Below are 15,344 nucleotides of genomic sequence, written 5' to 3' on the forward strand. Positions count from 1 at the left end.
ACCTTGCAAATCTCAGTCAAGCTCAACCTTTCACCCCACACTCATATCTCCCCACACCTTAAAGTGCTCCACTGGCTCCCAATCCATAAACGAGCACTGTTGAAACTCCCTACACAAACAAACATATACAGTCTTACACACATCACATGGTAAACAGACATAATATCGACTACAAAATATTGAATGGACATAATATCGAGTACACAATATAGGCTGGACAAAATATCGAATGGGCAGAATATAGACATCAAAAATATCGTTTTGAAGGTAAGTAATGTAATATCGAATGTTAAAAATATAGAAAGTTAAAATATCGAAGCATATAATATAGGTTCTTAAAATGATCGAATTTTTAATAATATCGAATTTTTTATAGTGTTTGTTATGTTATTATATGTGTGAAAAGTGTGTATTTATGTTATAATTAATTTTAATTAATGAATTTTTTTATTTTATTTTTTGCGTAATTTAATTCTGTAGCGGGTTGTGGGTTTATAGGGGAATAGGGTGGGAAGTAATTTAATTATAATTAATTAAATATGCAAATTTATATATTGGTATTATTTTTTAATTAATTGTTAATTAATTTATATTTGGTAATTAATTACCTTTCAATTTATTTATAATTAATCAAATATGTAAAAATATGTATTGGTATTTTTTTAGAAATAATTGTTAATTCATTTTTTTATGGGTAATTAATTAAATTTTAATTGCCAATTAATTTTATTTAATTGAATAATTGCTAATTATGTTAATTTTACTAATTTATTTTCTGTAGCGGGTTGTGAGTTTATAGGGGAATAGGGTGTGAAGTAATTTATTCATAATTAATGAAATAATTCAATTTATTTAATTGTATTTAATTTGAATTAATTGTTAATTATTTTGTAATTGTTAATTAACGAATTGTTAATTTGTAATTAATTTGAATAGGTAACTAATAGTAAAAATTAATTGTAATTTGTATTTTTAATTGTTTAATTATTATATTATATTAAATTGGTAATTACTTTTAATAAATCTTTTCCCTACTGTTGCACTCTTTGGAGTGGGAATAGTAATTTTTACCCCTACGCTATCCAACGCTTTCCCTACTGTTGCACCCACTGGAGTGGGAATAGTAATTTTACCTCTACGCTATCCAACGCTTTCCCTACTGTTGCACTCTTTGGAGTGGGAATAGTAATTTTTACCCCTACACTATCCAAAGCTTTCCCTACTGTTGCACCCACTGGTGTGGGAATAGTAATTTTTACCCCTACGCTATCCAATGCTTTCCCTACTGTTGCACTCTTTGGAGTGGGAATAGTAATTTTTACCCCTACGCTATCCAACGCTTTCCCTACTGTTGCACTCACTGGAGTAGGAATAGTAATTTTTACCCCTAAGCTATCCAATGCTTTCCCTACTGTTGCACTCTTTGGAGTGGGAATAGTAATTTTAACCCTTTCGCTATCCAACGCTTTCCCTACTGTTGCACTCTTTGGAGTGGGAATAGTAATTTTTACCCCTACGCTATCCAACGCTTTCCCTACTGTTGCACCCACTGGAGTGGGAATAGTAATTTTTACCCCTACGCTATCCAACGCTTTCCCTACTGTTGCACCCACTGGAGTGGGAATAGTAATTTTTACCTCTATGCTATCCAACGCTTTCCCTACTGTTGCACTCTTTGGAGTGGGAATAGTAATTTTAACCCCTACGCTATCCAACGCTTTCCAAACTGTTGCACTCTTTGGAGTGGGAATAGTAATTTTTACCTCTACGCTATCCAACGCTTTCCCTACTGTTGCACCCACTGGAGTGGGAATAGTAATTTTTACCCCAACGCTATCCAATGCTTTCCCTACTGTTGCACCCACTGGATTGGGAATAGTAATTTTTACCTCTATGCTATCCAACGCTTTCCCTACTGTTGCACTCTTTGGAGTGGGAATAGTGATTTGTACCCCTACTCTATCCAATGCTTTCCCTACTGTTGCACCCACTGGAGTGGGAATAGTAATTTTTACCCCTACGCTATCCAATGCTTTCCCTACTGTTGCACTCACTGGAGTGGGAATAGTAATTTTTACTCCTACGCTATCCAACGGTTTCCAAACTGTTGCACTCTTTGGAGTGGGAATAGTAATTTTTACCTCTACGCTAGCCAACGCTTTCCATACTGTTGCACCCACTAGAGTGGGAATAGTAATTTTTACCCCTACGCTATCCACTGCTTTCCCTACTGTTGCACTCTTTTTAATTGTTAATTAACGAATTGTTAATTTGTAATTAATTTGAATAGGTAACTAATAGTAAAAATTAATTGTAATTTGTATTTTTAATTGATTAAATATTATATTATATTAAATTGGTAATTACTTTTAATTAATTTTTTTCCTACTGTTGCACTCTTTGGAGTGGGAATAGTAATTTTTACCCCTACGCTATCCAACGCTTTCCCTACTGTTGCACCCACTGGAGTGGGAATAGTAATTTTTACCTCTACGCTATCCAACACTTTCCCTACTGTTGCACTCTTTGGAGTGGGAATAGTAATTTTTACCCCTACACTATCCAACGCTTTCCCTACTGTTGCACCCACTGGAGTGGGAATAGTAATTTTTACCCCTACGCTATCCAATGCTTTCCCTACAGTTGCACTCTTTGGAGTGGGAATAGTAATTTTTACCCCTACGCTATCCAACGCTTTCCCTACTGTTGCACTCATTGGAGTAGGAATAGCAATTTTTACCCCTAAGCTATCAATGCTTTCCCTACTGTTGCACTCTTTGGAGTGGGAATAGTAATTTTAACCCTTACGCTATCCAACGCTTTCCCTACTGTTGCACTCTTTGGAGTGGGAATAGTAATTTTTACCCCTACGCTATCCAACGCTTTCCTTACTGTTGCACCCACTGGAGTGGGAATAGTAATTTTTACCCCTACGCTATCCAACGCTTTCCCTACTGTTGCACCCACTGGAGTGGGAATAGTAATTTTTACCTCTATGCTATCCAACGCTTTCCCTACTGTTGCACTCTTTGGAGTGGGAATAGTAATTTTAACCCCTACGCTATCCAACGCTTTCCAAACTGTTGCACTCTTTGGAGTGGGAATAGTAATTTTTACCTCTACGCTATCCAACGCTTTCCCTACTGTTGCACCCACTGGAGTGGGAATAGTAATTTTTACCTCTACGCTATCCAACGCTTTCCCTACTGTTGCACTCACTGGAGTGGGAATAGTAATTTTTACTCCTACACTATCCAACGCTTTCCCTACTGTTGCACTCTTTGGAGTAGGAATAGTACTTTTTACCTCTACGCTATCCAACACTTTCCCTAATGTTGCACTCTTTGGGGTGGGAATAGTAATTTTTACCCCTAAGCTATCCAATGCTTTCCCTACTGTTGCACGCTTTGGAGTGGGAATAGTAATTTTAACCCTTACGCTATCCAACGCTTTCCCTACTATTGCACTCTTTGGAGTAGGAATAGTAATTTTTACCCCTAAGCTATCCAATGCTTTCCCTACTGTTGCACTCTTTGGAGTGGGAATAGTAATTTTAATCCTTATGCTATCCAACGTTTTTCCTACTGTTGCACTCTTTGGAGTGGGAATAGTAATTTTTACCCCTACGCTATCCAACGCTTTCCCTACTGTTGCACCCACTGGAATGGGAATAGTAAGTTTTTACCCCTACGCTATCCAATGCTTTCCCTACTGTTGCACCCACTGGAGTGGGAATAGTAATTTTTACCTCTATGCTATCCAACGCTTTCCCTACTGTTGCACTCTTTGGAGTGGGAATAGTAATTTTAACCCCTACGCTATGCAACGCTTTCCAAACTGTTGCACTCTTTGGAGTGGGAATAGTAATTTTTACCTCTACGCTAGCCAACGCTTTCCAAACTGTTGCACCCACTGGAGTGGGAATAGTAATTTTTACCCCTACGCTATCCAATGCTTTCCCTACTGTTGCACTCTTTGGAGTGGGAATAGTGATTTTTACCCCTATGCTATCCAACGCTTTCCCTACTGTTGCACTCACTGGAGTGGGAATAGTAATTTTTACCCCTACGCTATCCAATGCTTTCCCTACTGTTGCACTCACTGGAGTGGGAATAGTAATTTTTACCCCTACGCTATCCAACGCTTTCCCTACTGTTGCACTCTTTGGAGTGGGAATAGTACTTTTTACCTCTACGCTATCCAACGCTTTCCCTACTGTTGCACTCTTTGGAGTGGGAATAGTAATATTAACCCCTAGCTATCCAACGCTTTCCCAACTGTTGCACCCACTGGAGTGGGAATAGTAATGTTTACCCCTACGCTATCCAATGCTTTCCCTACTGTTGCACTCACTGGAGTGGGAATAGTAATTTTTACCCCTACGCTACCCAACGCTTTCCCTACTGTTGCACTCTTTGGAGTGGGAATAGTACTTTTTACCTCTACGCTATCCAACGCTTTCCCTACTGTTGCACTCTTTGGAGTGGGAATAGTAATATTAACCCCTACGCTATCCAACGCTTTCCCTACTGTTGCACTGTTTGGAGTGGGAATAGTAATTTTTACCTCTATGCTATCCAACGCTTTCCCTACTGTTGCACTCTTTGGAGTGGGAATAGTAATTTTAACCCCTACGCTATCCAACGCTTTCCAAACTGTTGCACTCTTTGGAGTGGGAATAGTAATTTTTACCTCTACGCTATCCAACGCTTTCCCTACTGTTGCACCCACTGGAGTGGGAATAGTAATTTTTACCCCAACGCTATCCAATGCTTTCCCTACTGTTGCACCCACTGTATTGGGAATAGTATTTTTTACCTCTACGCTATCCAATGCTTTCCCTACTGTTGCACTCTTTTTAATTGGTAATTAACGAATTGTTAATTTGTAATTAATTTGAATAGGTAACTAATAGTAAAAATTAATTGTAATTTGTATTTTTAATTGATTAAATATTATATTATATTAAATTGGTAATTACTTTTAATAATTTTTTTCCCTACTGTTGCACTCTTTGGAGTGGGAATAGTAATTTTTACCCCTACGCTATCCAACGCTTTCCCTACTGTTGCACCCACTGGAGTGGGAATAGTAATTTTTACCTCTATGCTATCCAACGCTTTCCCTACTGTTGCACTCTTTGGAGTGGGAATAGTAATTTTTACCCCTACACTATCCAACGCTTTCCCTACTGTTGCACCCACTGGAGTGGGAATAGTAATTTTTACCCCTACGCTATCCAATGCTTTCCCTACTGTTGTACTCTTTGGAGTGGGAATAGTAATTTTTACCCCTACCCTATCCAACGCTTTCCCTACTGTTGCACTCACTGGAGTAGGAATAGCAATTTTTACCCCTTAGCTATCAATGCTTTCCCTACTGTTGCACTCTTTGGAGTGGGAATAGTAATTTTAACCCTTACGCTATCCAACGCTTTCCCTACTGTTGCACTCTTTGGAGTGGGAATAGTAATTTTTACCCCTACGCTATCCAACGCTTTCCTTACTGTTGCACCCACTGGAGTGGGAATAGTAATTTTTACCCCTACGCTATCCAACGCTTTCCCTACTGTTGCACCCACTGGAGTGGGAATAGTAATTTTTACCTCTATGCTATCCAACGCTTTCCCTACTGTTGCACTCTTTGGAGTGGGAATAGTAATTTTAACCCCTACGCTATCCAACGCTTTCCAAACTGTTGCACTCTTTGGAGTGGGAATAGTAATTTTTACCTCTACGCTATCCAACGCTTTCCCTACTGTTGCACCCACTGGAGTGGGAATAGTCATTTTTACCCCTACGCTATCCAACGCTTTCCCTACTGTTGCACCCACTGGATTGGTAACAGTAATTTTTACCTCTACGCTATCCAATGCTTTCCCTACTGTTGCACTCTTTGGAGTGGGAATAGTGATTTGTACCCCTACGCTATCCAACGCTTTCCCTACTGTTGCACCCACTGGAGTGGGAATAGTAATTTTTACCCCTGCGCTATCCAATGCTTTCCCTACTGTTGCACTCACTGGAGTGGGAACAGTCATTTTTACTCCTACACTATCCAAATGCTTTCCCAACTGTTACACTCTTTGGAGTAGGAATAGTACTTTTTACCTCTACGCTATCCAACGCTTTCCCTAATGTTGCACTCTTTGGAGTGGGAATAGTAATTTTTACCCCTAAGCTATCCAATGCTTTCCCTACTGTTGCACTCTTTGGAGTGGGAATAGTAATTTTAACCCTTACGCTATCCAACGCTTTCCCTACTGTTGCACTCTTTGGGGTAGGAATAGTAATTTTTACCCCTAAGCTATCCAATGCTTTCCCTACTGTTGCACTCTTTGGAGTGAGAATAGTAATTTTAATCCTTATGCTATCCAACGTTTTTCCTACTGTTGCACTCTTTGGAGTGGGAATAGTAATTTTTACCCCTACGCTATCCAACGCTTTCCCTACTGTTGCACCCACTGGAATGGGAATAGCAAGTTTTTACCCCTACGCTATCCAACACTTTCCCTACTGTTGCACCCACTGGAGTGGGAATAGTAATTTTTACCTCTATGCTATCCAACGCTTTCCCTACTGTTGCACTCTTTGGAGTGGGAATAGTAATTTTAACCCCTACGCTATCCATCGCTTTCCAAACTGTTGCACTCTTTGGAGTGGGAATAGTAATTTTTACCTCTACGCTAGCCAACGCTTTCCCTACTGTTGCACCCACTGGAGTGGGAATAGTAATTTTTACCCCTACGCTATCCAATGCTTTCCCTACTGTTGCACTCTTTGGAGTGGGAATAGTGATTTTTACCCCTACGCTATCCAACGCTTTCCCTACTGTTGCACCCACTGGAGTGGGAATAGTAATTTTTACCCCTACGCTATCCAATGCTTTCCCTACTGTTGCACTCACTGGAGTGGGAATAGTAATTTTTACCCCTACGCTATCCAACGCTTTCCCTACTGTTGCACTCTTTGGAGTGGGAATAGTAATATTAACCCCTACGCTATCCAACGCTTTCCCTACTGTTGCACCCACTGGAGTGGGAATAGTAATTTTTACCCCTACGCTATCCAATGCTTTCCCTACTGTTGCACTCACTGGAGTGGGAATAGTAATTTTTACCCCTACGCTATCCAACGCTTTCCCTACTGTTGCACTCTTTGGAGTGGGATTGTACTTTTTACCTCTACGCTATCCAACGCTTTCCCTACTGTTGCACTCTTTGGAGTGGGAATAGTAATATTAACCCCTACGCTATCCAACGCTTTCCCTACTGTTGCACTGTTTGGAGTGGGAATAGTAATTTTTACCCCTACGCTATCCAACGCTTTCCCTACTGTTGCACTCTTTGGAGTGGGAATAGTACTTTTTACCTCTACGCTATCCAACACTTTCCCTACTGTTGCACTCTTTGGAGTGGGAATAGTAATATTAACCCCTAGCTATCCAACGCTTTCCCTACTGTTGCACCCACTGGAGTGGGAATAGTAATTTTTACCCCAACGCTATCCAATGCTTTCCCTACTGTTGCACCCACTGTATTGGGAATAGTAATTTTTACCTCTACGCTATCCAATGCTTTCCCTACTGTTGCACTCTTTTTAATTGGTAATTAACGAATTGTTAATTTGTAATTAATTTGAATAGGTAACTAATAGTAAAAATTAATTGTAATTTGTATTTTTTAATTGATTAAATATTATATTATATTAAATTGGTAATTACTTTTAATTAATTTTTTTCCTACTGTTGCACTCTTTGGAGTGGGAATAGTAATTTTTACCCCTACGCTATCCAACGCTTTCCCTACTGTTGCACCCACTGGAGTGGGAATACTAATTTTTACCTCTATGCTATCCAACGCTTTCCCTACTGTTGAACTCTTTGGAGTGGGAATAGTAATTTTTACCCCTACACTATCCAACGCTTTCCCTACTGTTGCACCCACTGGAGTGGGAATAGTAATTTTTACCCCTACGCTATCCAATGCTTTCCCTACTGTTGTACTCTTTGGAGTGGGAATAGTAATTTTTACCCCTACGCTATCCAACGCTTTCCCTACTGTTGCACTCACTGGAGTAGGAATAGCAATTTTTACCCCTTAGCTATCAATGCTTTCCCTACTGTTGCACTCTTTGGAGTGGGAATAGTAATTTTAACCCTTACGCTATCCAACGCTTTCCCTACTGTTGCACTCTTTGGAGTGGGAATAGTAATTTTTACCCCTACGCTATCCAACGCTTTCCTTACTGTTGCACCCACTGGAGTGGGAATAGTAATTTTTACCCCTACGCTATCCAACGCTTTCCCTACTGTTGCACCCACTGGAGTGGGAATAGTAACTTTTACCTCTATGCTATCCAACGCTTTCCCTACTGTTGCACTCTTTGGAGTGGGAATAGTAATGTTAACCCCTACGCTATCCAACGCTTTCCAAACGTTTGCACTCTTTGGAGTGGGAATAGTAATTTTTACCTCTACGCTATCCAACGCTTTCCCTACTGTTGCACCCACTGGAGTGGGAATAGTAATTTTTACCCCTACGCTATCCAACGCTTTCCCTACTGTTGCACCCACTGGATTGGTAATAGTAATTTTTACCTCTACGCTATCCAATGCTTTCCCTACTGTTGCACTCTTTGGAGTGGGAATAGTGATTTGTACCCCTACGCTATCCAACGCTTTCCCTACTGTTGCACCCACTGGAGTGGGAATAGTAATTTTTACCCCTACGCTATCCAAAGCTTTCCCTACTGTTGCACTCACTGGAGTGGGAATAGTCATTTTTACTCCTACACTATCCAAATGCTTTCCCTACTGTTACACTCTTTGGAGTAGGAATAGTACTTTTTACCTCTACGCTATCCAACGCTTTCCCTAATGTTGCACTCTTTGGAGTGGGAATAGTAATTTTTACCCCTAAGCTATCCAATGCTTTCCCTACTGTTGCACTCTTTGGAGTGGGAATAGTAATTTTAACCCTTACGCTATCCAACGCTTTCCCTACTGTTGCACTCTTTGGAGTAGGAATAGTAATTTTTACCCCTAAGCTATCCAATGCTTTCCCTACTGTTGCACTCTTTGGAGTGGGAATAGTAATTTTAATCCTTATGCTATCCAACGTTTTTCCTACTGTTGCACTCTTTGGAGTGGGAATAGTAATTTTTACCCCTACGCTATCCAACGCTTTCCCTACTGTTGCACCCACTGGAATGGGAATAGTAAGTTTTTACCCCTACGCTATCCAACACTTTCCCTACTGTTGCACCCACTGGAGTGGGAATAGTAATGTTTACCTCTATGCTATCCAACGCTTTCCCTACTGTTGCACTCTTTGGAGTGGGAATAGTAATTTTAACCCCTACACTATCCAACGCTTTCCAAACTGTTGCACTCTTTGGAGTGGGAATAGTAATTTTTACCTCTACGCTAGCCAACGCTTTCCCTACTGTTGCACCCACTGGAGTGGGAATAGTAATTTTTACCCCTACGCTATCCAATGCTTTCCCTACTGTTGCACTCTTTGGAGTGGGAATAGTGATTTTTACCCCTACGCTATCCAACGCTTTCCCTACTGTTGCACCCACTGGAGTGGGAATAGTAATTTTTACCCCTACGCTATCCAATGCTTTCCCTACTGTTGCACTCACTGGAGTGGGAATAGTAATTTTTACCCCTACGCTATCCAACGCTTTCCCTACTGTTGCACTCTTTGGAGTGGGAATAGTACTTTTTACCTCTACGCTATCCAACGCTTTCCCTACTGTTGCACTCTTTGGAGTGGGAATAGTAATATTAACCCCTACGCTATCCAACGCTTTCCCTACTGTTGCACCCACTGGAGTGGGAATAGTAATTTTTACCCCTACGCTATCCAATGCTTTCCCTACTGTTGCACTCACTGGAGTGGGAATAGTAATTTTTACCCCTACGCTATCCAACGCTTTCCCTACTGTTGCACTCTTTGGAGTGGGATTGTACTTTTTACCTCTACGCTATCCAACGCTTTCCCTACTGTTGCACTCTTTGGAGTGGGAATAGTAATATTAACCCCTACGCTATCCAACGCTTTCCCTACTGTTGCACTGTTTGGAGTGGGAATAGTAATTTTTACCTCTACGCTATCAAAGCTTTCCCTACTTTTGCACTCATTGGAGTGGGAATAGTAATTTTTACCCCTACGCTATCCAACGCTTTCCCTACTGTAGCACTCTTTGGAGTGGGAATAGTAATTTTTACACTTCCGCTATCCTACGGTAATAATATTGGATATTTTTAAATTATATTATGTTACTATATATATATGTTTTAATAAATATGATTGTAATTGTTTTTTAAAACTTTCAATAATTATTTAATTATTATAAGGGAATTTAAGTAGTTTTTAAGTATAATTTTGTAATTACATTTTAATATTAATTTAATTTAACATTGTTTTTAATAAAGTCGATATTTTTATAAACTATATTTTTGTAAACGATATTTTTTACTCGATATTTTTGTACTTACCTGTTTGTAGATACAAAGTCGATATTCTGTCTGTCGATATTTTGTCGCCGATATTTTTGATAGTCGATATTATGTCCCTCGATATTATGTCAGTGATCCCACCACATATCTCAACAACCGCATAAACATCCACAAACCTACCAGACACCACTAGTCAGCAGAACTCCTACTTGCACACTCCCCAGCATAGGCAAAACCAGATCCAGCGGTCGTGACTTCTCCGACCTCGCTCCTAAATCCTGGAATGACCCACCCCTGCTCATCAGAGCTGCCTCCTGAGTTCTTAAATATTGCAAGAAACCTGGAAGTTCACCTATCCCAACCATACAGCTCCCACTTCAGGGGGTGGATGCCTTCCCAAGTTAGCTATGCGCTTTATAAATACATATAACAGTATACCCTTACTGTTGTTATTATTATGTGTATACATATTCTTGATGGTCTTTGGCAAGCCATAATGCAATAAACATTAATCAATATTATGTAGTTCACATTGAATACCAAATAACCCCTTGCATGCGTCGAACAGCCGGGAGCCGTCTGACGCCACGGTGGGCATGCGCGTCGGCTGGCTCGCCATTGCCTAGCACCCGCCCACAATGGGGAAGTGCTGGTGCCCCCCTGTAGGCCCTCCTTGGTAACGTCCCCACCAGGGATGGCAGCGGGAGCACTTCCGCTGCCCTCCCACTCCATCCCACTGCATCTAATAACATTAGCATGCACCGAGGGCTGACATTAGTGGTTGCCAGACTCGCTGGAAGCCATTTGCTTCCAGTGCGCTTACGAGAAAGGTGAGTTTCTCCTTGGAGAGGGGAAATTGTTTTGGAACAAAGAGGCATCATGGAAAAGGAAAGGGTTTTCCTTCCCTCCGATGTTCTTGGAGCATTCTTGCTGCATGATTGCACATGGGGCTGCGATCATGCACCAAGTATTTTTTTTTGTACATCAGTTTCAGGAATGTCAGGGAGCAGCCCCTTGGGGAAGGATCGGTCCCCTTGGGGAGCATGTGTTTTGGCCATTGGCTTATACATTTGCAGTTTTTTTTTACCCCACTAGTCACCAGGGATTACTTTTTTTTATGTTGGGGAGCAGCCCCTTTGGCAAGGGTCGCTCCCCTTTGGGGGAATGTTTTGTCTGTTTCTTCCCCCAAGGGGGGAGATCAGCCTTATGGTTTAAGGCCCAACTGCTACCAAGGAGGGCAGAAGCCACTAGACACAAGGGATGTTTAGTGGAATATGGGATTGTTGTTGTTGGGCAGAAATGTGAGAAAAATGTATTTCGTTTAAAAAAGTTTGAAGTTTCCAAGGGATTCACATTGCAAAAATGTCATGTGGCCACGTTTGGGCCGTTTCCTGGCCCTGGCACTAGGCCTACCCACACAAGTGAGGTATCGTTTTTATCGGGGGACTTGGGGTAATGCTGGGTGGGTGGAATGTTGTAGCACCCTGCAGAGTCCAGAACTTTCCATCAGCGATATATGAGGAAAAAGTGTTTTGTTTGTTTTGGGCTTTTTAGTGTCCTGGCGCAAGGCCTCCCCACACAAGTGAGGGACCCTTTTTATTACAAGACTGGGGGGGGGGATGCGGGGGGGGGTGGTTGGATGTTTGTGGCTCCCCACAAGTTCCAGAACTTGCCATCACAGAAATGTGAGGAAATATGTTTTTTGTTACAAAGTTTGTAGTTTGCAAGAGAATCAGGGTAACCACCTTGTGAGAGTCACCCCACCCGTGATTCCCCTACATAGCCTGTTTTAAAAAATGTACAGGGTTGATAGGTTTCCCTTTGTGCCCGCTGAGCGAGGGTCAGAAACCCACAGCTGGGCACATTGCGAAAAAAGGTCAGTTTCTTTAGAAAATGTTTTATGTGCCCACGTTGGGTTTTGGGCTTTTTCTTGTCTGGGGCACTAGGCCTACCCACACAAGTGAAGTACCATTTTTATGGGGAGGCCGGGGGAAATGCTGGGTGGGTGAAAGTTTGTGGCTCCGCTCAGATTCCAGAACTTTCCATCACAGAAATGTCAGGCAAATGTATTTTGTTTAAAAAAGTTTGAAGTTTGCAAAAATGTCATGTGGCCACGTTGCCTTTTGGGTCGTTTCCTAGCCCTGGCACTAGGCCTACCCACACAAGTGAGGAACCATTTTTATTGGGGGACTTGGGGGAATGCTGGGTGGGTGGAATGTTGTGGCACCCCGCAGATTCCAGAACTTTCCATCACAGAAAAATGAGGAATATGTGTTTTATTTGACAACATTTGAAGTTTGCAGGGCATTCTGGGTAATAGAACAAGGTGTGAGCCACATTAGTCACCCCATCCTTGATTTCCCTGGATGTCTAGTTTTAAAACATGTACAAGTTTGCTAGGTTTCCTAGGTGCTGGCTGAGCTAGGGTCCAAAATCCACAGCAAGGCACATTGCGAAAAAAGGGTCCGTTTTCACTCGAAAAATGTGATGTGCCCACAAGTGTTTTGGGCTGTTTCCTGTCCCGGGCACTAAGGCTACCCACATAAGTGAGGTAGCATTTTTATCGAGGGACTTGGAGGAATGCTGGGTGTGTTGAAGTTTGTGGCTCCCCGCAGATTCCAGAGCTTTCCATCACAAAAATATGAGGACAATGTGTTTTTTTTACAACATTTGAGGTTTGCAAGGGATTCTTGGTAGCAGAACCTGATGAGAGCCACACAAGTCACCCCAACATGGATTCCCTTGAAAGTCTAGTTTTAGAAAATGTACAGATTTGCTAGGTTTCCATAGGTGCTGGCTGAGCTAGGGTCCATAATCCACAGCTAGTCAAATTGCAAAAAAAGGGTAATTTTTCACTGGAAAAAAGTGATGTACCCACATTGTGTTTTGGGACGTTTTGTGTCCTGGGACAAGGCCTACCCACACAAGTGAGGTACCATTTTTATTGGAAGAGTGGAGGGGTGCAGGGTGGGTGGGTGGAAGTTTGTGGCTAAGCGCTAATTCCAGAACTTTCCATCACAGAAATCTGAGGAAAATGTGTTTTTTGGTACAAAGTTTGTGGTTTGCAAGAGAATCTGGGTAACAGAGCCTGGGGAGAGTCACCCCATCCTGGATTCCCCTACATGGCTTGTTTTCAAAAATGTACAGGGTTGCTAGGTTTCCCTTTGTGCCGGCTGAGCAAGGGTCCAAAACCTACAGCTGGGCACATTGCGAAAAAAGGTCAGTTTTCTTTGGAAAAATATGATGTGCCCACATTGGGTTTTGGGCCATTTCCTGTTGGTGTCACTAGGTCTACCCACACAAGTGAGGTATCATTTTTATGAGGAGGCTCCACTTAGATTCCAGAACTTTCCATCACAGAAATGTGAGGAGAATGTGTTTAAATAAAATTGAGGTTTTCAATGAATTCTGGGTAACAGAACCTGGTGAGAGGCACACAAGTCACCCCAGCCTGGATACTCCTGGATGCGTAGTTTTAAAAATGTACAGGTTTATTAGGTTTTCCTAGGTGTTGGCTGAGATAGTGTCCAAAACCCACAGCTAGGCACATTGTGAAAAAGGGTCCGTTTTCACTGGAAAAATGTGACATGCCCATGTTGCATTTTGGGCTATGTCCTGTCTTGATTACTAGGCCTACCCATGCATGTGAGGTACCATTTTTGTTGTACGATGTGGGGAAATGCTGGGTGGGTGAAAGTTTGTAGATACCCACAGATTCCAGAATATTGCATCACAGAAATGTGAGGAAAATGTGTTTTAAAAAAAAGAGAGAAGTTTGAGGTTTGCAATGGATTCTGGGAAACAGAACCTGGTGAAAGGCACACAAGTCACCCCATCCTGGGCTCCCCTTGATATCTAGTCATCAAAAATGCACAGGTTTGCTAGGTGTCCAAAATCCCTAGCTAGGCACATTGTGGAAAAAGGATGAATTTTTATTGGAAAAATGTTATGTGCCCACGTTGCATTTTGGGCTGTTTCCTGTCACGGGGACTAGATCTACACACACAAGTGAGGTACCATTTTTATCGGGGGACTTGGGTGAATGCTGGATGGGTAGAAGTTTGTGGCTCACCGCGGACTTCAGAACTTTCCATCACACAAATTTGAGGAAAATGTGTTTTTGTTTTATAACATTTGAGATTTGCAAGAGATTCTAGGTAACAGAACATGGTGGGAGACACACGAGTCACCCTTTCCGAAATTTCCCTGGATATCTAGTTTTCAAAAATGTATAAGTTTGCTAGGTTTCCCTTGGTTCTGGCTGAGCTAGGGGCCATAATCCACAGCTAGGCACATTGAGAAAAAAAAGTCAGTTTTCACTGGAAAATGTGATATGCCCATGTGTGTTTTGGGCTGTTTCCTGTTGCAGGCACTAGGCCTACCTACACAAGTGAGGTAGCATTTTTATCGAGGGTCTTGGAGGAATTCTGGGTGTGTTTAAATGTGTGGCTCCCCGCAGATTTCAGAACTTTCCATCACAGAAATTTGAGGAAAATTTATTTTTTTGTACAAAGTATGAGGTGTGCAAGGGATTCTTGGTAGCAGAACCTGGTGAGAGCCACACAAGTCACTCCAACTTGGATTTCCATGGAAGTCTAGTTTTAAAAAATGTACAAGTTTGCCAGGTTTCCCTAGATACTGGCTGAGCTAGGGTCTATAATCCACAGCTAACCATAGCGATAAAAAGGTAAATTTTCACTATAAAAATGTGATGTGCCCACGCTGTGTTTTGGGCCATTTGTGTCCCCGACGCGAGGCCTACCCACACAAGTGAGGTACCATTTTTTTGGAAGACTGGGGGAATATGGGATGGGTGGAAGTTTGTGGCTGCCCACAGATTCCAGAAATTCCATCACAGAAATGTGAGGAAGATGTGT

Source organism: Lissotriton helveticus, chromosome 3_1, assembly GCF_964261635.1.
Source record: "Lissotriton helveticus chromosome 3_1, aLisHel1.1, whole genome shotgun sequence".
In the NCBI taxonomy this organism is placed as follows: domain Eukaryota; kingdom Metazoa; phylum Chordata; class Amphibia; order Caudata; family Salamandridae; genus Lissotriton; species Lissotriton helveticus.